Genomic DNA, 25,470 nt, shown 5'->3' with positions numbered 1-25,470 from the left:
ATCCTAGACTGGGAAGCCATATTCTGTTTGCCCCTGCAGTTCTTGTATCTCTGTAATAGCTTTAGGTGTGAAAAGCCATCACATTTCAAAACATTCTTGTACTTAAATTTTCTTGATAGAGTTCAAAATGAACTTCCAAGATGTATGGCTGACAGAACTTTGAATGTACTGTGATTCCTTAGCCCTTTGCTCTATATATATCTTTTATGTTTGTTTTTATATACTAGTAAGTGACATCTTCTAAGACCTATCAACCAGTTGTTCAACCAAGTACAGTAGCCCCTTCTTATTCATGCAGGATATGTTCCAAAAGCCCTAGTGGATGATAGCACCAAGCCCTATATATACTATGCTGTTTCCCTACACATACATACTTATGATAAAATTTAATTTATAAATTAGGCACAGTAAGAGATAGGATATTCATTCTTACCATAGATCTTAGCAACCTCAGCATACAATTATTTTTCTTTTTTCATTAAATCAAGAACTTTCACTTTTTCCCTTAAAGCACTTACCGCTTCTCTTTGGAATATTCTAGTTGCCAGCATCACTACTGTGGTGCTTTGAGGTCATTACTAAGTTAAATAAGGATTACTTGATCACAAGTGTCATGATACCACAATAGCAGAATTGATAACCAGGTGGCTACTAAGTGACTAACAGGCGAGAAGAGTGTTCAAGATGGAGAAACTGGACAAAAGGATGATTCACATCCTGGGGACAGGGCAGGACAATGTGTGATTCATCACACTTCTCAGACTGGCACACAATTTAAAACTTATGAAGTGTTTATTTCTGGAATTTTTCATTTATTATTTTTGGACCATGATTAATGGTGGGCAAATGAAACCACAGATATCACAACCATGAAAAAGAGGGGGGTGTTTACTGTATTTTAAAGTGTTCTTATTTATTCCTATTACCTGTAGAAATAGAACCTCTACATATTTACTGAACTATCACACCAATAAAGCATAAGCAAGACACTGAAAAAGAAATATGAATGCTTCTACTCCATAAAGCATACAGTATACATGGTACATTAAAATGTAAGTGCAGTCCCACTGTGACAAAAATGCCAATAATGTTAATGATAGTAGAAATCCAGGACTGCAAATATTTGCCCTGACTATCCTGTCATCTTGACAATGTGCTGAAAAAGAATTACAGTTCCTTTCTTTATCTCAGTTGCACCAGGTCTTTGAAAACTTGAAGGGCTGATGTACTAATATAAATATTTCCATAACTTTAAGAAACTGGGGACCCCATGCAAATTTAACCAATGACCAATATGTTTGTTTGTTTTTTCCATTTCAACGTTCATATCCAGTATATTTAGTTTAAAACCAAATGGTTAGTGCCATGTCAAGAAAAAATGAATTTATGGCATATTCAGGGGACTTGGGATTTATCTGCCTATTGTGTCCACAGAACTTCTGATTACCAATTCTCAAAAGTATTTTATATGCTAATCATGGGATACCATCAAAGGGTTTAATAAAGAACACTCATTCATACAATTAACACATGTGTTCATTTACAGGCTTTATATTAGTTTGGGGAGACACTGATAAGTAAATATGTTTAGGACATTGAGTCAATGAGCCTGCCAACCTCAGATCTGTCCTTATTTTGAAAAAATACCTATATTTACTTAATATTTTTTAATCTTCGCCAGTATTCTTTATTAGAATCTCAATAATCTAGATATTAGTTATTTTATGTAATAGCCTTTATTTGATTTCTTGAATTTTTGGTGGTCAGGTTTAGAAATCTATTCAGTGGTTTGGATAATATTTGTGGTCATGCCAAATGGGAATGATTCCTATCACCTCTACATTTGTTTAACACCAAAATACTCTCAGCTCATTTACAAACAAATTTAAAGTGTAAGTCTTTAATTGTAAACAAACAAACAAACACAACTTCGTACTTACGTGTGCCCATTGAAGCTTTACTCGGTTCAGTAAAAATAGTGTAATTTCAGTTAAAGTTATAACTAGACCAATCATTGCAACAGCAAGACTGTGGATGTTCACCCTTATGGTACACGCCAACTGGGATAGACACAAAATATCAACTAGTTATAAGTCTACTAGTCCAAACATGTTGGAATAAACTTATTAGTTTGCATTAATGGCAAGTATTGTTATAATTTCTGAACTTTTCAGAATCATTTAGCTACTCTATGGGTTTTCCAATCTCTAAATTTATCAGTACCCAAATGAGATTCAATGTTTGCTTTATTGTTGTTTTATTGCATGCCTGCATTTCTTTCACTTCCTCAATATAAAATAAAATTTTAAAATAAAATATTATAAAGCAACATTTTACATTTAAGTATTTGGGGTAGATTTTTACTCTTTCAGAGGTAATGAAATCTCCTCCTTACTAATATTCTTGCTTTTGATAACTTAAAATTTTTATCTTTGAAATTGCTTCAATTATTCTGACTTACCAACTTTGGGGAACACTTTTTCTCTGCTTCTATTGCAAAAAATCCTGAGATGACATACTGAGAACAAAAAGAGGTGCACATAAGAATCTTTTCATTATCATCTAAGAGATTCTTCTCACAACTTTAGTAGCATTCATTTTTTTTAAATTAATAGTGAGTTTAATAAAAGGTCTGTAAAATGTAACATCATGCCAACTTCACTAATTGCTAAATTTAGAGCCTTAACAACTTCATTACATTTGGAAAATTATTAATAAATTAGATTTTGTTCTCTTCTCAAGATTTCCCAAGTATTCACAATGATTGCTGAGAAGGTATACCTAATAATAAATTAAATGAGTTATTTATAATTTTCTAAAAAATGTTATAAAAAAACTTTGATTTTTCAAAACAAATGATATTTAATATGAAGATATCAGAGCATTTTAATATGTTTGATATGGTGTGAGATGAAATCCCTCAATTTCCAAAATGGCTGTTAAACTAACTCACTTCCCTGGCAATGCCCTGGCGTGGTCTCTTTTAGAGTGTAATGGAATTCTGATGCTAATTAAAAGTTAGCTCAGATATCACAGGTTAAGGACATAGTCCCCCAAAACACTGCCCTTACATCAGACACCATCTACAAGTTTGGGGGTTTCCATTCAACCTGTATTTCTGACAATTTGCTATAAAATATGGGGGTTCTACAATCCATCTCAGGTTTGATAATTATAAACACATTTATTTGCCTCTTTATTTACTTATACCCTCTTAGTTCAAAATGGCATTTAGATGACTTGCATAAGTATATACATTAGGTTTAAAAATTAACAAACAGAAGTAATTGATAAATAAAGATACCAGGGATAATAAGGGTAAATAAGTAGCTGAGGCCAGAGATAATCTTAATCCAGTGAAATTGTATTGTGGGTCCCTGAATTGTATTGTGGGTCCCCCCCATATTACCCAATTGATGGGACTGAATAGAACTGATCTTCACGTTTGGTTCTGAAGCTACTGGTAGCTTTTTTTACTGTGCGAGAACATCATAATAATATGGCATGCAAATATATGTAACCCACATGTGGCTTACTAAACCTCCTATTGGATTCCCACCATAATTTTGAGGCCAGATTCAGTTAATCATTGTGTCAGGATGAAAACACATACTACCTTTGTTCTGTCAGTTACTGTCACAGTATTTTGCTTCTTTTTGTAGGAAAACTCAATGAAAGAGTTGTCTAAATTTGCTCTGCCCTCCAATTCTTTCTTAACTCCACTCCAATCAGGTTTTCAGCTCCACCTTGGCAATGAGTCTCTTCTTGTCGAGATCACTTATGACTTCAATGTTGCAGAATCCAGTGGCAATTTTAGATCTTATTTTATCTAACAGCTCCTTCCTTCTTGACTCTACTTTCTTTAGTTGGCTTTCAGGCTAGCTCACTCTCTTGTTTTTCTTCTCAATTTTCTTTGCTGGTCCCTCTCTCACAACTGAATTCCTAGTGTTGGAGGTGCCCCAGAACTCAGGCCATTGTGCTCGTCTCTATTCTATTGACACAAGATGAGGTCACTTCTTGATAATTTCCTCTTATCTCACAGCATTAATATCATCAATATACCAATGCCCCACATTTACAATTTTTTTTAAACCTCAGACTCATATATACACATAATACTTGATATCTCTACTTGGTATCTTTAAAAAAGACTTCAAACCCAATGTACCCCAAGAGCATCTGAAATTCCATTCCCTTCAAACTTATAGGCTTACCCATTTCAGTCAATGGCAAACCCACTCTTCCAATTGCTTCAGCTAATATTTTGGAGTCTCCTTTATTTCCCCCCCTCACATGCCATATAAACCTATCAAGAAATCCTTCAGGCTCTATTATAAAAATATGTCCAAAATCAACTCCTTTTCATTTTATTACCTTCTGGTTTGACTATCATCTCTCACCTGGATAATTGTAATCAGATTTTAAGAAGGGTCCTTGCTTTTACCTTTGTTCATTTATGATCTTTTAATGGTTCTTTAAAATTTAAGTCAAATCATGTCATTCCTCTGTTCAACACCCGGCAATGCCTCTCAGTTTATTCAGAGTTATAGTACATGCAATGATACAAGCACTTAAATTAACACACCACATATCATATAACTGACTTCTTTTCCTACTAAGCTTTTCTTATTTGTGTGTTTTTTAGCTCAATTTGCTCCATCTTAACTGACTTTTTTGTTGTTCAGTAAACCTTCAGGCTTGCTCTCAGCTGAGCTTTCTTGCACATTCTTCTCTAGATAGCCCTGTGACTTATCATTTCAAATCCTTCAAGTCTTTGCTCAAATGTCTTTTCTCAATGAAGCTTGAATATCCTATGAAAAATTGCAATCTGCTCTAATCTCATACCTCCTTATCCTCCTCTACATTTTATCCCCCCCCCCCACACACACAGTATTTTTCATCTTTTAAAAGGTAATTTCTTTTTTTGCTAATCCTTACCCACGGATATTTTCCCATTGTTTTTCAGAGAGTGAAAGGAACGGGGAGAGACATCAATTGGTTGCCTCCTGCACATGCCTGATGATAAGACTTGAACCCAGGACCCTTCAGTCCTCAGGCCAACACTAGCCACTGAGCAAAACTAGCTAGGGCTCAAAGTAATTTTTACAAGGGTAGACATCTTGGTCTGTTTTGTTCACTGCTTTAACTGAAGCACTTAGAACAGAGCCTGGTCCACATTAGATATTCAATAAATATTTGTCAAACAAATGAATGAAAAATATTTTTGTGAGATAGACACTTATTATTGAGAAGTCTGGGAAAATGGAAGGAGATAGTATATTTTACCCTTTTGCTATAAGACAATACAAATCCCTGAGAAGTCCCTGTTGAAACCTTTCACATTCCTCTTGGCTCAAAAGCAGCCTGCTCTCTTTCTTTTGGGGAACTACTTTAAAAAATCTCTTCTATTGCCCCAGCAATTAAGCGCTGGCTCTCAGCTTGCTCATATTATTAGCAAACATGGGCAATTAGGTAAGTTGAACAGTCATCAACCACTTGCTATGTATCTAAAATGCCCTTCGGAAAACTTACCATTCCTTGGTTCTAACATTCATTCAACTAGGTAGAATCATTGTTTAGAAGAATTTTATAAATAAATTTGTCACTTTGAAATATCCTCAATAGATCTAAGAATTCTTTGGAAGCAGTAATTGTATATTTTCACAGATGGTTTTCACAGTGCCTGGCTACAGAAGCAATCACTAAATATATTGAATAAATGTATGAATTTATCTACTCACACTCAAGGTTGCAAGAAATGGGTATCCTGATAGCAAGGCTATAGGCATGTAGGTTAATGAAAGTAGTTCAATTTGCCTGATATATAACTGCATCCAGATATACCCCAGAGCACAGTGGATCAGACCAATTATTACTTGGGCAGCCTGTAAGACAGGAATGTCATAATCAATTACCCAGACATATCAAATTTTAAGAGAGTTACAAAATGGGAGCTAGAAAGGACATGGGAGGAGTATAGCATCCATTTTTTCTGAATCATAGGTGTCTCTACTATTCTGGTTAGCCATAAAAAATTATCAAACACTGGGGAGAAGCCAAGGTGATGGAGGAAGGTAGCAGCCACAAAAACTCTTAGAATTGTTACGTGTAGCTCATACAAAGATTATTCATGAAGTGTTGTGTGTTTTTTAGCAACTTGTAGTGGTGTGATTGCTTTCAGGTAAATGAGTCTAGGGGCTTGTTTAAGGACTAGGGCAGAAGGACACACACCTGGAGTCCTCTGGCTCTGAGAGAAGAGCTTCAGTCTCTACAGGCCCTTCTGCCGCTGCCTCCTCCTGTTTATTTGGTCTTACATACACTATGCTCAGTTCCACTCATTTTCTCTGATACTGTTCTACCATCTCCATCCTCCTCAACCAGCTAATGGGACAATGTTGTTGTTGTTGTTTTCTGATAGTAATTTTGCCTATGCACCATGTGGTGGGAGGACCCCCTCATAATCAACCTTATCTGCTAAATCCTGGCCCCAGTGATCTTAGGAACTTTCCTGAACCATGATTTATCTTACAGTCTTGGGTTTAAATATGACTCAAGGTTCCATTAGTTAGGATGTATGATGGGGAAAGATGTAGCATGCTTAGTTAGGTTAGGTGAAGGAATAGGAATAGTGGTCCTGAATATCACCTTCCCCAAGATAAATGTATGTTAGGAACACAATGCTGTGAGATGATCAATGTCCACAAAGCCTTGTGATTTAGAATATCTCTTGACTATAACCCCCCTGACCTCATCATTTCCTTTATAACCCACAATCTCAGATTTACTTTATAGACATACATAGAAAGAAGGAAATCACAAAGGTAGGATTGCTAGAATTAATTCCATCGATTGTCTTTCATTGGATAGTTGATGTAAAGGAGTCAATGTCTCATTTAAAAAGTAATATTTTAAACTTGCAACATCAAAGATCATTTATCCACTCAAGTAGCACTTAGTCCTTACCCCCAACATTCTGGTTTCTGTTTTCAACACAATGCGGGGTGTTGACATCTTATCCAAAATATAGCATAGATATTAGAGAGAGTGAATGGATTCTATTTCTAGAAGAAAATATAGAAAAATAAACAATGATTTTCTCAGATAAGGCACTTAAAAGTCATTGAGAAATTTATTCTTGCTTTCCCTAATTTTTTACAATGAAACAATTCCCTCAAATAAGAATTTATAATCAATCATTGATATGCTGTCTTGGACATAGCTAATGATATCTTAAAAATTCAAATTATCCTGTTATATTGATATATGTTTTACCCCCAACTTTAAAGACACTTTGTGAGCTTATGCTTCTCAGATGCAGACAACAGAATTTAATCTGCTGGTTTAAGCAAAATAGGATATTAGTGAGTACACAGAATCACTGTGAAGGTTAAGCTTATAGAACAATGCCCAGAGTCAAACTTCCTATCTAGACTGAGGAGAAGGTTTCCTTACTTTCTTCCCACCTCAGAATTCTGCTGTAGAACTGTGCTGCAGATGGTCAAACCTTCCCTGCCTCCTTGGACAGGCATATGTGCAAGCAGAATTAATGCTCAGTACACGGTCTCTTTTGTTGTTTTCTTCCAAATCAAACTCTAGTGCAAGGTTATGTGATTGGTCTGCACTCTGATTGCCAGAGAAGTTGGGGGATATAATTTTTTGGATTTAACTTTCAGAAAAGTAGCTTTTACAACTTAGCAACCAATAAAAAAAGAGACACTCAAAAGATTTGGCAGCCATGAATGATTGCTCTCTATTGCTTCACTATTATGGACACCCTTTTGGGTATGTGTCCCATTTACCTCAGTTTATGCTTAATATTTGTAGGAACTACTTCCTGATTTACCTAATTGGAAGAGAGACAGAGAATCTGTCTCAATTTGGACCCATCAGCATCTCTTTCCCAGCAATTGTATATTTAGAACTAAGACAGTGGTTGGCAAACTCATTAGTCAACAGAGCCAAATATCAACAGTACAACGATTGAAATTTCTTTTGAGAGCCAAAAACCGACTTTTGCGCATGGGCCATGAAGTTTCAATCGTTGGTATTGAAATACCCGCACGTGGTATTTTGTGGAAGAGCCATACTCAAGGGGCCAAAGAGCCGCATGTGGCTCGCAAGCCGCAGTTTGCCGACCACTGAACTAAGATATAGCCTTAGTCTGGGCTTATCTATATAATAAAAGCCCAGTGACCAGAACGACCAGAATGACCAGAGACCAGAACCACTATGGCCCCTTGCTGGGCTGGCCCCACCCCCAAGCAAGTGGTTAGGGGTGATCAGGTAGGCAGACCAGCGGTTAGGGGTGATCAGGTAGGCAGGCGAGCAGTTAGGGGGCGTCACAGGGCTGGCCCCACCCTTCAGCAAAGAAAGAGGGAGGCCCAGGCCACTGGTGGCGACTCTTTGGCAGGTGTGAGATAGGCCAGCCAATTCATTGCACCCCATGCCTGTTGCCTGCAGAGGGAGGACACCAGTGGCAGGTGATGGGAGGTGGGGTGGGGAGGCAGTGCTGCACAGATGGCAAGCAGTGGCAGCGGCAGGGGTGGGGACAGCTGCCTGCAACTGGGGGAAAGAAAGCCCCACTAGGCCCTGATCTCAGGCAAGGCCTAGGGACCCTACCTGAAAAGTCCCAGATTGTGAGAGGGTGGAGGCTGGGCTGAGGGACCCCCCTGAGTGCACAATTTTTGTGTGCACTGGGCCTCTAGTCTCTTGATAAAAAGATATAAACTCCTGAAACAAATCGCATTGCCATGTTCTATCATATGGGTGAAAAGACATCCACAAAAATCAGAGATGAGAAACAGAGCAAGAAAATTGATAACTTTCAGTTTCCAAATTCTGAGCCTTTTCTGAAACTGAGATGCTTCCTGCTCTTGGTTTCTAGGAGACATACCCAGATTTAAAAAATATGTTTTCTGCCCAGCGGGATTGCTCAGTGGTTGAGCATTGACCTATGAATCAGAAGGTCACATTTTGATTCCTGGTCAGGGCACATGCCCGAGTTGTGGGCTCGATCCCCAGTGTGGGGCGAGCAGGAGGTGGCTGATCAATGATCCTCTCTCATCATTGATGTTTCTATCTCTCCTTCCCCCTTCCTCTCTGAAATCAATAAAAATATATTTTTAAAAATATGGTTTCCTTATGCTAGTATGAGTTTTCTCTATTACTTGCAACCAAAATATTTGTTTATTCTTGCTCTGTCTTTCTGAAAACTCTTCTCCTATGCCTTTGAGAATTCATGTTTTGATTCTGCAAAATTTTATGGATCTTAATTCTTTCCATAATTTAGATTTGCCAACCTTTTGTCAACAGCCAACTCTTATGTCTAAATTCGTGGGTTCAAAACCTACTTAAACTAATTTCTTTTCCAATTTACATCAACTATCAATTCTCAAGGATCAGTTACCAAATGGATGTACCAATGAAATATGAAACAGAGAAAATGGAGCATAATGATATGGAATGAGTAATATAGGTTTAAGTTAAAATTTTTCCCATTTCCCTTCAGCCTTTCTCCAGTTAGCTAATTATAAGACTCCAATCTCCCACTATAGTTTTGGATATTTCTTTGGGGGTCTCTTTTCTGTATTTTGTTAGAAACAAGTTCACTGATTATTTAGTGCAATTCTTTTGAATTATTCCATTGAGTTTAGTATACATCATCATGAATTCATTCTTAGGTAACAACAGCAGCCATCCTAGCGTGCTCTCACTCACAGAAAGAGTGAGACTGTATGTCACTCCTGGAGACTGTATGTCAAATATGATAGTGACTGCTGCTATCTTTATGGCTCCATCAGGCTGGGGGACTGAGCTTTGTCTGAACCTGCCCTACAGCTCCAGCAGGGTGCTTCTCCAGAGACCAGGGCAACTGCAGCAGCTTCATGATCCCCAATTGTTTAATTCTCAAAATTAGAGAAGCCCCCTAACTATAACCTGCTACTATTACAGAACAATAACCCAATAACCACAGTGTAGAAACATAAAGCCTTAAATTCAGAAGCTATGCTATGACCACAGTGACATTTCTGAACTGGGAATCAAATGTGGAAATCACTTGCTTAAAACCTTTTGATGGCTCCTGGTTCCTTCAGGCCCCAGTGCACATTTCTTTGTGTGGCTTATTAGTGCTGTTATGATTTGATCTCCCCTTTCTTAGCATCCCATACATTCTTGACCACTACCATGTGATATTACATTCATGTTTCCAAACACCTTCTCATATACATCTTTGCTGCTGTAAAACCTCACAGTGTCGCATTGCCTGGCTCTAATAACATATTTGTAAATGGTTGGAATTTGATAGCTCCTTGCTCAATCAATCTGGCAAATAAATTTCTCTCTCTTGGTCTGTTACAGCATTATGTATAAGTGTATAGAATTGTTTATGCGAGTCCTATAACATATGTTTGGAAGGTCAGCCTTAAAGTATTTATTGAATTAATTTTGGGCAGCCCTGGAGGTTACCACAAAGACAAACACAGTCATTCTCCAGAGCAAGTGAATTCAAGGGGGGAAGAAGGGAGGAGAGAACCGGTTGAACGGGACATATGGTATGTACTAAGAGGTCTTGGGTAGAGAAAAGAAACTGGTTTTGAGGTTGAGGGTCAAACTGAATTTCTATGGGCAGGCCACCGGCATTATAGGAAGTAATTCCCAGAAGAGCCACTCTTGCATGAGGAACTCTCACTGGACTGTTCCATATTGGCAGCAGCAGAATTTACTTAATCACCATTAAAGACTCTCAAGCAATGCTTGCAAACTCACCTAGGAAAGGGAATACACAATCAGAGGAACTCTTAACTCATAGTTCTTGAAAATCAACCATCAAGAATATGAGTTTTCATAGAAGAGGAAAATAGTCCATAGTATTATATTAAGTTTACATGGTGACAGATGATGACTAGAATTAGTGGGGTGATCACATTGTAAGGTATAAAAATGCCGAATCACTATATTGTACACCTAAAACTAATATAACAAAAATAAGGTTGTATACCAGCTATACTTAAGTAAAAAAATTTTTTAAAGAGAAAAAAGAATATGCATTTCTGTTCATATATTCTCTATTGCAAAATCTAACACACATCTTCTAAACCACAAATATATATATATATATATTTTCAAAGGTGGAAGGCAACAATCAGTATTGCCACTACTTGCTCCATGACCCTGGGATTCCCAAGTCACTATACTCGTATGTTCTTCTGAAAATAACCAACATACTTTTATCTGAGAAGATGCTGTACGTGTAAAACAGGCCAGTTATTGAAAACATACTTTGGAAGAAGGGGTATTGAAAGGAGTAAGTAAAAAGCACGATGTATTAATTGGAGTTCTTTCCAATTGTAAGCACTGGGACTAGGAGGTTTTGGAAGCCCCTGACCCTCTCCCTCCCTCTCCCCTCCTGGTCCTAACACCAGTGACAACCTGGCCAGGGTTTCCTACACTCACGTGTAGGTCCAGAGATGCGTGAAGTCATAGCTGGCGCCCTTGATTCAGGGCTGCGACAGGGCCTCGCAGCCAGGGTATTCAGGTGGGCGCTGCTTCCTGGGTGGTGGTACCCCTAATCTCCGCCTCACGCGGTCCAACGCTGCAGTTGTAACGAAGAATGCTGGAGGCTCGGCGCGAGCAGCCCCACGCGGACAGCTTCAGCGCCTTGGAACACCTGTGGCTCGGTGGGAGCCCCGCAGTTCTACTGAATAGGCAGGTTTCCAGGACGAATGTGGAGCAGTGGGCTGGCAGAGATGTCGCCTTTTCTGGCGGCGTCAGCATCATATTCTGTCCTTGTATCTGGGCACACACAGGGGGAAGAGGCTGTGCTTGACAGTACTGGGCTGATCCAGTGGCAGCCCCATCCCTCACTTTATGTCTTCTCTGGGCCCTTGGGAAGAAGGATCATCATCAGAAGCCCCGTTCAACCAGCAATCTTCTGCAGCCTCGTTGGTCCTCAGTTTATTCTTTTGTAGAGATAATACACATGGCACAGAAGTCTGAAGACCAACATTGTCTTACACATTCCACTGCTACAATCAGGGATGAATATCCTTCATGCTGAAGCTGACTGTCTACTTTTCAATATATATATATATATATTTATTGATTTTTTTACAGAGAGGAAGAGAGAGGGATAGAGAGTTAGAAACATCGATGAGAGAGAAACATCGATCAGCTGCCTCTTGCACACCCCCTACTGGGGATGTGCCCTTGACTGGAATCGAACCTGGGACCCTTGAGTCCACAGGCCGACGCTCTATCCACTGAGCCAAACCGGTTTCGGCTGACTGTCTACTTTTCATACTCAGTGTTTAACTGTCCCAACACATGGATAGGAACAAACGAGTGACTACAAAGTCTGAGGAGTTGTTAAATTATTTGTATCACAGGGCTAATTATGAGTGGTAATTAAGTTTGTTGAGTTCTTGTGTGTTTGGTATTTTACCAGTCAATTACTTCAATACAATATCATGGAGTGCCAGTGTGTGCCAGGCATTACGCTCAAGGCTGGTGATTCAGCAGTGAAGCAAACACATGAATTACCCTGCCCTCCTGTGGGCTTATATTAAGGAGGAGGAAATCAATAATAAACAAGAACCATAAAGAAAATGTATTGTATGTTAAGAGTGACAAAAGGAGAAAAATTAAGTATGGAAGGGGGATAAGGTATGTGTGTAGATGAAAATGGAAGTGAGGACAGTCAGGAAAGTCCTCCCTGGAAAGAAGGCATTTGACCAAAGAGAAGATGAAGGAGAGAACCTTGTGGCTGTATGGGTAGAGGAGATGCAGGACAGTACCTGAAGGTGATGGAGGAGGAGGGTGTGGTGGAGCTAGGAATGAGGAGAGGAAGCCAGATCATGTAAGGCCTTGTCAGGACTTTGGCTTTACCTGTGAGATGAGATACTATTGAAAGTTTTATGTTTAACTTATCATGAAAAATTTCCAACAGCAGAAAAAATATGATAGATCCCATGTAGACATCACTTAGCCTCATTAATTATGCTTTGCAATCTTCTTTCATCAATTCTCCTTCTCCTAGATTATTTTTGACTGGACCAATGTATCATTTCACCTGTAAGTATTTTAGTATGTGTTCTAACAGTTTTAACAGTATTCTAAGAGAAAAGTTTTTTTTAAAAAAAAACAACACACACACACAATATCATTATTAAATGTAATAAAATTAACAATAGTTTCTTGATATTATTTAATAACCCAATCCATATTCAAATTTCCTGCTTTTGTCTCAGAAATGTCTTTTTGTAGTTGGTTGATTTGAGTCACTATTCAAATAAGATCCGCTTACTACATTTGGTTGCTTTATGTCTTAAGCTTTTAAAACACTTTGCTTTCTTCCTTTTTAAAATGTCATGTGTTTAGTGAGAAGAGTGTATAGGTCATTTGTCCCTTGTAATTTCCCACATTCTGAAGTCACGAATTGCTTCTGTGTGGTATTATTTAACTTGTTTCTCTATTTTCCATATTTCCTGCAAACTAGTGGTCATAATAGAAGCTTGATTAGATTTAGGTTCAGATTTTCTGGCAAAATGCTCCCATGGTCAAATCTGTATAATTCCTTTTGTATCACATTGGGAGGCACTTGTTGACTGGTTTGCCTGTTTCAGTGATATTAAAACTGCACAGTGCATTTAGGTTTTGTCTTGACCTACCCATTACACATTTTCTCATGAACTTTTCTTCTAATGAATTTTAGAATCCATTTATGTTCTTTATTTAGATCCATGCCATTGGAGATTCCACGATTGTGGTTTTCTTTTCATTATTTTATTTTATTTTATTTTATTTTATTTTATTTTATTTTATTTTATTTTATTTTATTAATCCTCAACAGAGGATTTCCATTGATTTTTAGAGAGAGTGGAAGGGAAGGGAGAGACAGAGAGAAACACCGATGTGAGAGAGACACATCGATTGGTTGCCTCCCACATGCCCCCAACCAGAGCAGGAAGCCTGTAACTGGGGTACGTGCCCTTGACCGGAATCAAACCTGGAACCCTTCAGTCCACAAGCTGACTCTCTATCCACTGAGCCAAACTGGCTAAGGCAATTGTGGTTTTCTTAATACTATTATTTCGTCTTAATTTATTGTCTGGTATTCTTCTGAAAAGAATAACCTCCCTCCTCCCCCAATTATTTGATTCTCCAAAAATAGTTTGTGTAAAAAAGACAAAAGGCAAAAACATTCTGGAATGGTAAAATAAAGACCACCAAAAATCTGTGCCTCCATTAAAAGCAATGAGGACATTGGGAAAAAATGTCAAAGTCAACTTTTTAGAATTCTAGACCTTAACCAAAAACTTGCATGAGAAGTGTTCATACAAGAAAAATGGCTGACTTTTGGCATCAACCTTTGTGGTGTTTTAACTTGCCTATTTCCACCCCACCCGCACCCCATCATCCTGGTAGTCTTTGAAACCATAGCCTCAGAATGATGGTGACTGTGAAAGTCAGTAGCATAGCAGCCACTGGAGAGATCAGACAGATTTAGAACTCTCCCAAAAGCCTTCCTCTCAGAGAATTGTCACCGTTTGACTAGTATGTCAGCTCTTTGGGAAAACCTTATTCACAGAACTTATTTTTATTTGACCTGACTCAGAGCTCACTCACTGAGAAAATCCCAATTACAGGGTGTTTGTGGAATCTGATAGGTGGGTTTTTAAAAATTGTAGCTGCCAGCTACCTAAGGAAGTAATACCAGTAGCAATGCCAGCAGAAAAGAGGCTGGACAAAAACCTTAAAGTGAAAATCTAAGGAATGATATATCCATTAGGGCTCTGTAACTGTAAAGTTCTTACATATTCCTCGATATCTAGTAGAACTCACACATGTGCACATGGTCAAGGAAAGACCTGAAGAGACATTAATCTCTGGCTGCCCTTGAGGCTCCTTGTGAGCCAGAAGAAAAGGCTAAGGCAGAGTTTTAAACTTTTCAAATGTTAAAGGCACTGACATACCTATAGATTCCTTCAGCAAGGGGTGAGAAACTTGTAGTCTCAAGCCACTTATGTACAACTCACTCCAATTATTAGCTTAACACTAAGTTAAAGTGACTGCACGTGACAAAGAATATAGATTTTTGTTTCAGGGAAATCACTGAACAAACAGCAAAAACAAATACTGGAATTCTAATAAAAACTGATTTCTAAAGTTGCCTCATTATATTATTTAGAATGTCCAGTTTTAATAAAAAGATGTTAAGACATACAAAGAAACAGGATAATATACACAGAGGGGAAGGGACATTAATGGAAAACATCCCAGAGGAAACTCAGATGATAAGCCTAGTAGACATTGACTTTAAATAAATTATAATAGATATATTGAAAATGCTAAAGAAAATCATATCTAAAGAATCAAAGAAAAGACATGAAAACAATATCTCACTAAAGAGAAAATATTAAAGACACTTAAATTACAAAAAACGAACTAAATAGAAACTCTAAAGTATAATAACTAAAATTAAAAAAAAAAAAACTCACCGAAGGGGCTCAATAGCTGATTTGAACTGTCAGAAGAACGAATTCAAAAACTCAAAGTTAGGCTAATTAAGATTATCCAGTATGGTGAAAAGAAACAAAAATAATGAAGAAAAATGAACAGAATCTCAGTGATCTGTGGGATCCTATCCAGCATAACAACAGAGTCATAATGAGAAAGTGACAAGGTCAAGAAAGGGGCATAAAGAGTACTTGAGAAGAAAATAGACAATTTTTTTTTCAAATTTGATAAAAAATATTAATCCAAGAAGCTAAACAAATTCCAAGTTAAATAAACTTAAAAGGATCCATATCTAGATACAGCGAAGTTAAAATGGGAAAAGCTACCTATAGACAAAAAATATCTATAAAGTAGGAATAGAAAAGCAAGTTATGTTCAAGGGATCCTCAGCAAGATTAACAGCTGATTTATCATAAAGCATTGAGGTCTAAAGACAATGGGATGATAGCTTTAAAGTGATGAAAAAATATAAAAATAATTTTTGAAGTTAGAAATGAAAGAGAAATTAGACATTTCCAGGCATATAAAATTTGTTTCTAGCAGACCTTCCAGAGGGGTGGCCTGAGGCTAGACTTTGCTCCTGGCCCAACACCAGCTTCCAGAGGTCCTCCCTTTGTGTTCTTCAGGCTAAAAGGAAGAACATGAGATATGAGGTCCGCTCCACATGAGGAAATAAAATTACTAGATAAGTAGATATTAAAGTCAGTATAATTGCATTTTTGGTTGAAAACTTACTGCTGAGTGGGAAAAAATATGTGTACATATATGTGTATGTATAGTTTACATGAATTACAAGTACATCCCTACAATAGAATGCTGTGCATATTTTGGGAACACTTAAAAATATACACATTATATACAGCTAGAGAGGCCCGGTGCACGAAATTCGTACACTGAGGGGGGATCGGGCCTAAGCTGGCAGTCAGACATCCCTCTCACAGACCAGGGCTCTTGCAGTCTGGGACCCCTTGCTTCTTACTGCCCACCTGCTCGCTGCTCCTTAGTGCTGCCGTGGAGGTGGGAGAGGCTCCCGCAACCGTCACTGTGCTTGCCAGCTGTGAGCCTGGTTTCTGGCTGAGCGGTGCTCCCCTGTGGGAGCTCACTGACCACCAGGGGGCAGCTCCTGCATTGAACATCTGCCCCCTGGTGGTCAGTGTGCATCATAGCGACTGGTCATTCAGTCGATTTGCATATTAGGGTTTTATTATATAGGATAAAACAATTGTTCATGGAGGGAGGAAAGTGAGAGTTGGGTGTGGAGAGCAAAGCAAAGCAAATGAAAACAGAAAAGAGTCCTTACAAACCTAACAAAGAATTTGTAACAAGACAATGTACCTAAAATGTTTTTAAAATTCATAACGTGAAAAATCATAGAGTAAATTTGTGGGCAAAAAGTTATAATATTTTGGGAATTGAACTTTCTAGAAAAACTAGAATACAGGAGACATTCATTCATATAGTTTCAATAGCATATGGATATTAAATATACCTTCTTCACTAGGTAAGCTATGCAAATTTTAACAATCTATATGTATAAAACCCTAATATGCAAATAGACCAAATGGTGGAACAACCAAACAACCTGTCACTAAAATGTGTGTTGACCACCAGGGGTCACGCGTGGAACAGGTGTTGGCAGCAGGTGGCAGAGGGTGGAACATGGCGGGCATCAGCCGCTATGGGATAGTGGAGCAGGTGAGTGGGGGCACCAGATCAAGGCAGGGCACCAGTCGCTGTCATCAGGGTGAGCCTCTGGTGGTTATTGAAAATGCTTCGCTCCCGCAGGCCGCAGCCCAGCCCAGTGCTTGTACCTGCTGCTGGTGCCAGCTCTATTCACACCCGCTGCCGGCACTGGAGTGGTGGCTGCCAGCCCCGACCGCCCCTCAAGGCATCTCCACCTCCCCCTGCTCCTGAGGGGCAATTGGGAAAGCAGCCACCACTTGCACCTACTGACAGCACCAGCCCCAATTGCTCCGCACTGCCAGTGGGTGCAAGCAGGCTGGTGCCGTCAGCTGCCAGCAGATAGGGGGTCAGTGGGGCCAGGCAGGGGCGTGGAGGATGGGCTGAGACCTGCCCCCATGCCCACTGTGGCCCACAGTTCCTTTCAAGGTGCATGAATTCGTGCACTAAGCCCCTAGTATGTAATAAGAAAGAAACATTAGAAATGGTGTTTAGAGCTAATCTGCAGAGAGGCCTTTACAAGCCTCTGTTTATAATTTGTGCTAATTTTCATGATTTCCTTGAATCAGCATTTAGTATATCACCCTATCCATATTTAAATCTGAATCCCACTCCAGAAATATGTATACCCAAACTTAGAATTTCTCTTGAATGGAAAAAACCCTTAATTTAGGCTAACCAGATTTAACTTGAGAAAAATTAATGCTCACCTACCCACACAGAAAATAATAACTATATTTATCCATTTACATTTTTATTAATGAGGGAAAGGAAATACTGAGATGGACTTAATATGCATTTTTCGCTGAAGCCTCTTGAACAAAGTGAAGTTCTTCATTCGTCATTAAACTTTCCCTTTTGATTAAGGTCATGATGGTTCTTTCATATGTAGGATAAGGATCACATTCTTCCATGTACCTGAGGTAAGTTTGGTATTAGTAAATTGATCATTAATACACTCTAAAATAAATAACTACAGGATTTTGGGTTGAATTTTGGAAAGATTGCTAATAGAAATATGCTCATCATTGAGATTTTAAAATTTAAACCATGTGCTTTTGATGTTGTATAGTTTCCTTCCTTTGCCCCTCCTCTCCCTTCCTTCCTCCCTCCTAGCCTCCCTCCCATTCTTCCTTTCTCCCTTCCTTCCTTCCTTAATCTGTAGATTGCTTTGCTTAAATAATCTCTATTTTGAATTAATCTGATAAATTTAAGATTGGAGAAGGAATTTCAGAAAAGTTTTTTCCTTTGGATTGTCCACATTCTCTTGATACTCAGAAACTGAATCTCCATTTGTACTGCAAAAGGCATTTCCATTTAAAAATGTGCATGCTAGATATAATTCCTGAGAAATTAAGGTATTGAAAGCCTGATATCTGGATCACTGATTGCCTTTCTATAAATTTTCTGTTTTTTTCTCTCCATTGCTAGTTTGTTGTTGTTAATCCTCACCAGAGGATATTTTTTTCCATTGTGTTTTGTTTTGTTTTAAATTAAATCTTTATTGTTGAAAGTATTACATATGTCCTCCTTTTCCCCCCATTGACCCCTTTAGCCCACCCTTGCCCCTTGCCCCCTGCCCCGGGCCTTTACCCACCCTATTGTATGTGTCCATGGGTTATGCATATATGCGTACAAGTTCTTTGGTTGATCTCTTCCCACCCACTTCTACCTTCTCTCTGAGATTCCACAATCAGACTGTAGAATCCATTGCTTTTTCAGAGAGAGTGGAAGGGCGGGAAGGAAGACAGGGGGAGAGAGAGAAAGATCCATGTTGAGAGACACATCCACTGGTTGCCTTTCACATGCACTCCTACCAGGGGCCTGGGGAGTGAACCTGCAACCCAGGTAAGTGCCCTTGGCTGGGAATTGAACCCGAGACCCTTTGGTCCATAGGCTGATGCTCTAACTATTGAGCAAACCAGCCAGGGCTCCATTGCTAGTTTTTGAGATCCTAAGAAATACTTCATTTGACGAAGCTTTTTCATATTCTGGTGTTGTGTAATTTCTATCATCTTACATTTGACACAATGACATTTTGTTAGGAATAAAATCTGACAGTCTTGGGTTTTATATGCTAGGACTTACCCATATCATTTTTGCCTCACCTTATAGCTTAGACCCAAAGTTTCCTTCACATTATTTAAGCATTTTGCTCTTATTTCCATTATCCTATCAGAGCAATGGTTGACTTCATCTCAGTCATTTGTACTTTAGTATGAATGAGTTTCAGTGCCTATTCCTAAAAGATGCTTGAAGTGGAGGTAAATATCCAAGTACATATGAAGTTCTAAAACAAGTAATATTTGAGAACAGGATCTGTCAGCAGCTCCTTCCCTCTTTTCTCTCAACTTTCCTTTTCCTTCTTTTACTCTAAGACTCCTAGGCATTCTTATTCTTTCTTGTTCTTTCCTAAATCTCCCTCTGTATCTGATCTGGGCTATTTGGACAAGTCACTCTCTGCTTCATGCTAATTTTGTACTCTTTCTAAGCGGTTCTTATGATTGTACTGAAACTGTTTTGTGGGTACTGGGGAGGAAAAGGCAGATGTATTTTTCATCAAAGTTTTCTGCTTCAGTGATGTTGAGGTCAATAGGAGATAAAGTTTTTTGAGACATGAAGTAGGAGGAAGGGAAAATAACTTTATTGAAATGATTTTTACCATCTTTCCAACTTCTTAGTTACCTATTCAAAAATCTTGGTTTCTGAAAACACCAAATGTCCCAAACTTTTGATTTTCAACTTGTTCTCTCAAAATTTGAAAATTAAAGGTATGAGTCTTCAGCATTTCCATATTCCTGTGCCTTTTAACAACCTCTACAAATCTGTTGAATTGAACAGGCCTGTGCCAGGAAGTCATATATCTTCCATTTTATTCTCTCATAAGGTGTAAACATAAAAATATCCTGTAATATAAAATACCTTTGTCTAGGGCAAATTATTTACCTTCAATTGTATAGAAATTATTATAGTGCACAATGGTTAGTGCAGAGTGTTTTAGCTACCTCTAATCACAGCTTACAGACTACTTTATACTTAATTCTTATAAAAATCTAATTCTTCAAACAGGGTTTATAATAGAACCCAATATCTTTTGATTCACCAAGGGAGATATGAAATACTCACCACATCTTTATTATCTTCTATATTTAGCATTGCATGCCCAATGGGTCACTATACATGCGACAATCAATTCCAAGGTGACGAATACGAACAAATACTGTGAAAGCATTTTACCACTTCTCTGTTTCCAAAAAGAAAATGTACATTCTTTTTATCTTTATATGTTAACACTTTAAAAATAAAGGCATATAAAATTGCAGGAAGGTAAAACATAAAAAAATAATTACCTAATATATTTCCTACCCTCAACAACTATGGTTATTTATATATATTTTTGTTGATAATAATAATACTGATAATTATTGAGGAATATTATAAAGATTATTAACATTATAATAATGTTAACTGATAATTATTGAGGAAGCTCTATCCACTTAGCCAAACCGGCTAGGGCTCAGCTACAGATTTCTGATAAATTTCTGCCAAATGGATAATGAACTTCATTGTCTGTGTTTTCTTATTGTGGACTAGAGGCCCAGTGCATGATTGAATCATGCACGTGTAGGGTCCCCTACACGCTTTTGCTTTTGATCACGGGGAGCTGGGTGCCTGTCCGCTAGTGCACCAGGCCTTTCAGAAGCCTCCAGTGCGGCGGAGGCTTCTGAAAGGCCTGGTGTCTGAGCGGAAAGGCATCCAGCTGCCACGCTTTTGCTTTTGATCGCGGGGAGTTGGGTGCCTGTCCGCTGGTGCACCAGGCCTTTCAGAAGCCTCCTGCGTGGCGGAAGCTTCTGAAAGGCCTGGTGTCTGAGCGGAAAGGCATCCAGCTGCCACACTTTTGCTTTTGATCGCGGGGAGCTGGGTGCCTGAGTGGACAGGCACCCAGCTCCCACGCTTTTGATGGTCGGTGGCCGCTGAGGGGGGCTACCCTGCTGTTGAGAGGCGCAGGGGGCGGGACTCCCACCCCCTGCGCCTCTCAACGGCCGCTGAGGAGGGCTGCCGCGGACACCTGGCTACCCTGCCTTTGAGAGGCGTAGCTGGGTGTCCGCTCAGGCCCCCTCAGCGGCTGCGGATCTGGCCTCGATCTGGCCTTTGAGAGGCGCAGGGGGCGGGAGTCCCGCCCCCCTCAGTGGCAGCAGATCCGTGCCTCTCAATGGCCAGATAGGCCATCCCAAGTCCCGCCCCCCAGCCTCCCACCGCCCAATCGTGGGTGTAGTGGAGTGATGGTAATTTACATTTTACTCTATTATTAGATAGGATAAGGTCAGCAAATTTTCTTTGAGTTCAATGAACCTCTGAAGAAGATGGAATTGAGATACTCTTGAGGTTCAGTGTTATAGAACTTACTACTTAATAGAGAGATGTTCAAACTTAAGTCTGTTGTTAGAAAAGAACCCAAAGAGGAATTCACAGCGAAGGAAGAGGAAATTTGGGTCTGTGCTCTAGGCTTATGTGTCCTGAGGGTAGGTAGTTTCCTCTCAGGACTGCCCCAATAGACACATATTCTTGCAGGATACTTGGGTTGGGAATAAGAATACAAAATCGGCAATATTGGAGACCCAGCCCTAAAGGACCAAAGCACTTTTGTGACAAGGCCACCATAAACTGAGTGGCCAGATTATTATGTGCTCAGAGATCATAATAATCTGGCCACTCAGTTTATGGTGAGGCCCGGTGCATGAATTCATGCATAGGTGGGGTCTGGCCAGCCTGGCCAGGGGAAAGGGACATGGGTGGTTGGCCGGCCTGCCTGCTGGTTGAACCCCTGGTTGAGGGGACACTTTGCATATTAGCCTTTTATTATATAGGACTAGAGGCCCAGTACATGAAATTCATGCAAGGGTGTGTGTGTCCCTAAGCTCAGCCTGCACCCTCTCCAATCTGGGACCCCTTGAAGAATGTCCAACTGCCCATTTAGGCCCAATCTGGCAGTTGGACATCCTTCTCACAATCCAGGACTCCTGGCTTCCAACTGCTTGCCTTCCTGCCTGCCTGATTGCCCCTAACCGCTTCTGCCTGCCAGACTGATCACCCCCTAGCCACTCCCTGCCAGCCTGATCGACACATAACTGCTCCCCTGCCAGCCCAATTGCCTCTAATTGCCCTCCCCTGCCGGCCGGGTTGCCCCTAACTGTCCTCCCCTGCAGGCCTGGTCACCCTAACTGCCCTCCCCTGCTGGCCCAGTCACCCTTAAATGCCCTCCCTTGCCAGCCTGGTCACCCCTAACTGCCCTCCCCTGATGGCCTGGTCACCCCCAACTGCCCTCCCCTGCAGGCCTGGTTGCCCCTAACTGTCCTCCCCTGCAGGCCTGGTCAACCCCAACTGCCTCCCCTGCTGAACGGTCACCGCTAACCTCCCTCCCTTTACAGCCTGGTTGCCCCTAACTGTCCTCCCCTGTCAGCCTGATTGCCCCTAACTGCCCTCTCCTCCCAGCCTGGTCCTCCTCAACTTTCCTCCTCTGCCAGCCCGGTCACCCCAAACTGCCAGCCTAGTTGCCCCCAACTGCCCTCCTCTGCTGGCCCAATTGCCCCTAACTGCCCTCCCCTGCCAGCCTGCTCACCCATAACTGTCCTCCCCTGCCAGCTTGGTCACCCTCAACTGCCCTACCTTGCAAGCCTGGTCCCCCTCAACTGCCCTCACCTGCAGGCCTGGCCCCGCCAACTGCCCTCCCTGCCAGCCTGGTCACCCCCAACTTCCCTCCCCTGAATGGCTGGTTCCCCCCAACTGCCCTCCCCTGCAGGCCTGATTGCCCACAAGTGCTCTCCCCTGTTGACCATCTTGTAGCAGCCATCTTGTGTCCACATGGGGGTGGAAATCTTGTGTGTTGGAGTGATGGTCAATTTGCATATTACTCTTTTATTAGATAGAATATACACCGAGTGGCCAGATTATTATGCGTTCAGAGATCATAATAATCTGGCCACTCAGTGTAGACTCTCAGGATCAGTTTTCAATATTGATATCACTTAAAAGAAACTGAAGCCAGGGAAGTGGAAGTTATGGGCATGTTGGTGGACTGTTGAGATGCTCCAGGGTTATATCAACTAGAGATTTTTAAATTTTTAAAAAAATCCTCATCCAAGGATACCTTTCCATTGGTTTTTAGAGAGAGTGGAAGAGAGAAGGAAAGATGGAGAAAAATGTTGATGTGAGAGAAACACACTGATTGGTTGCCTCCTGCATGTGCCTTGACCAGAGCCCGAGCTGGGGAGAAGCCTGCAACCAAGGTACATGTTCTTGACCAGAATCAAACCTGGGACTGTTCAGTTCGCAAGCCGAAGCTCTATCCACTGAGCCAAACCAGCTAGGGCTCAACTACAGATTTGAAGTCCATACTGAACCTTTGATTCTCAATGTTCCTGAATAACTTGATAGGTTTAACAGGGAAAGGGACTCAAGAGGAAGATCTTGAATTTCTTGCTAATATGAACATTGGTGGCTCAAAAGATGAATTGGATAAATGAAAGAGTTAAGACTATAATTGTACTCCAATTCAGTAAAAGGTGACATTCCTGTTGTGCAAATATAATTTTAAGTAATACCTGGTATATGTATTTAATATTTCACTTAAAGTTATCCTTCAGGGTATGTGTCATAAAATATTAGCACCCCTTACAGCAAAAAGATGGTTCTTTGATGTGCCATTTAATTGATTTCTGTTTGATTTTTGTGTAGTGAAATAACTTGAAATTTGGACCATGCTCAATTAGGATAAATGTTCTGCAAGTGAATAGCCCTGTGATCCTGAGCAAATAGCTTAACATTTTTAAGCTTATTCGTTTAATTGAATCAGAGATATAAATTATTCCCTGAGTAAATTTGCAATCCCACTTGCTGTAAAATCCTATTCAGAGCTATGCAGAAAGAAGAAAATTCAACAAAATGCAAACCAACATACTGAAGTAAGGGGAGCTTTCTGATTTAGGCTAAGAACGTAAATACAGGTGACATCCTCAATTCAGAAAAGTTGGTTTTTAGGTCTTGATTAAAGACCAGCTATTTTGACCTTTGGCAAGCCATGGGCAGATGGAATATAAGAAGTGGAATCCATAGAAAAGGCTTTGGAACCTATGGCTTCAATTCCTACCCAACTTGCTTAGCACTGACTTTCATCTCCTTGCCCTCCTGGTTCCTTCTCCTCTCCATACCAACAAATCTACATATATAGGTGCACATATGTCCACAGTCCCACATTCACAGAAACACAGATATACACACATACTGAAGCATAAACACAAGCACACTTAAACAGACTCACATAGACCTGCTGATAGACAAACAGTCACAAAGCAGGAGATGCAAAAATATCCACAGTCACGTGCATACAGAACTGTGTACACATGCATTCCAAGTTACATCCATGTACAGCGTTCAGCTTTATTTTGTCTTCAGACTATATCTCTGACATTGAACATAAATCCCTGGGTACCACAAGTACATAAGGATACTATTTCCTTCTTTAAAGATCAAATCTTGCTATAATAAACTTGATCTTTTAAGGCCTGGGAAAACTGGCTTCAGACATATAGGTACCTGGAAATAATAGAACTATCATAAAAATATCTTGGTTACCTGGTGGGCTAGATTTGAATTTAATGCTAACTCATTCAAAATACATCTATTAATATTTATAATATACTCCATTTGGGTACTTGAGGTTTTGGGTGATCCTAGCTTTAGGAATGTAACCTGTGTTTGAACGACATTTGTAGTAGGTGCATGTGCCAAAGAGTAAACTAATGATGAAGTTCATTGGCAGGGCTTGCATAATACTTAAATACTTTGATTATTCATTTAACATGTAATTCTAAATTTGAGCCCTCTCAGTGTGGCTTAGCAGTTGAGCATCAACCTAAGAAACAAGAGGTTCAATTAGTTTGATTTCTGGTCAGGGCACATGCCCGGGTTGTGGGCTTGATCCCCAGTAGGGGTGCGTGCATGTTCCTCTCTCATTGGTGTTTCTGTCTTTCTATCCCTCTCCCTTCCTCTCTAAAAATAATTGAAAAATACTAAATAAATAAATTTGTGATGAAATTCTTATCGAAAGCTGGTGTTTACCTGGGGCCAAATAACAGCAGTTGAATTTAAATTGAATGTGAGAAATTCAAATGATAGTAAAAGTAGACCAAATATTGCAATGCTGGCACTTATGATATTCACTGCTATAGTATAAGACACCTGGAATAGAACAAAAGAACCATATGGTCACTGAAA

Source organism: Cnephaeus nilssonii, assembly GCF_951640355.1.
Source record: "Cnephaeus nilssonii genome assembly, chromosome: 13".
NCBI classification, from domain to species: Eukaryota; Metazoa; Chordata; class Mammalia; order Chiroptera; family Vespertilionidae; genus Cnephaeus; species Cnephaeus nilssonii.
The sequence above is the reverse complement of the archived record's forward strand: the minus strand, read 5'-3'. Positions refer to the sequence as shown.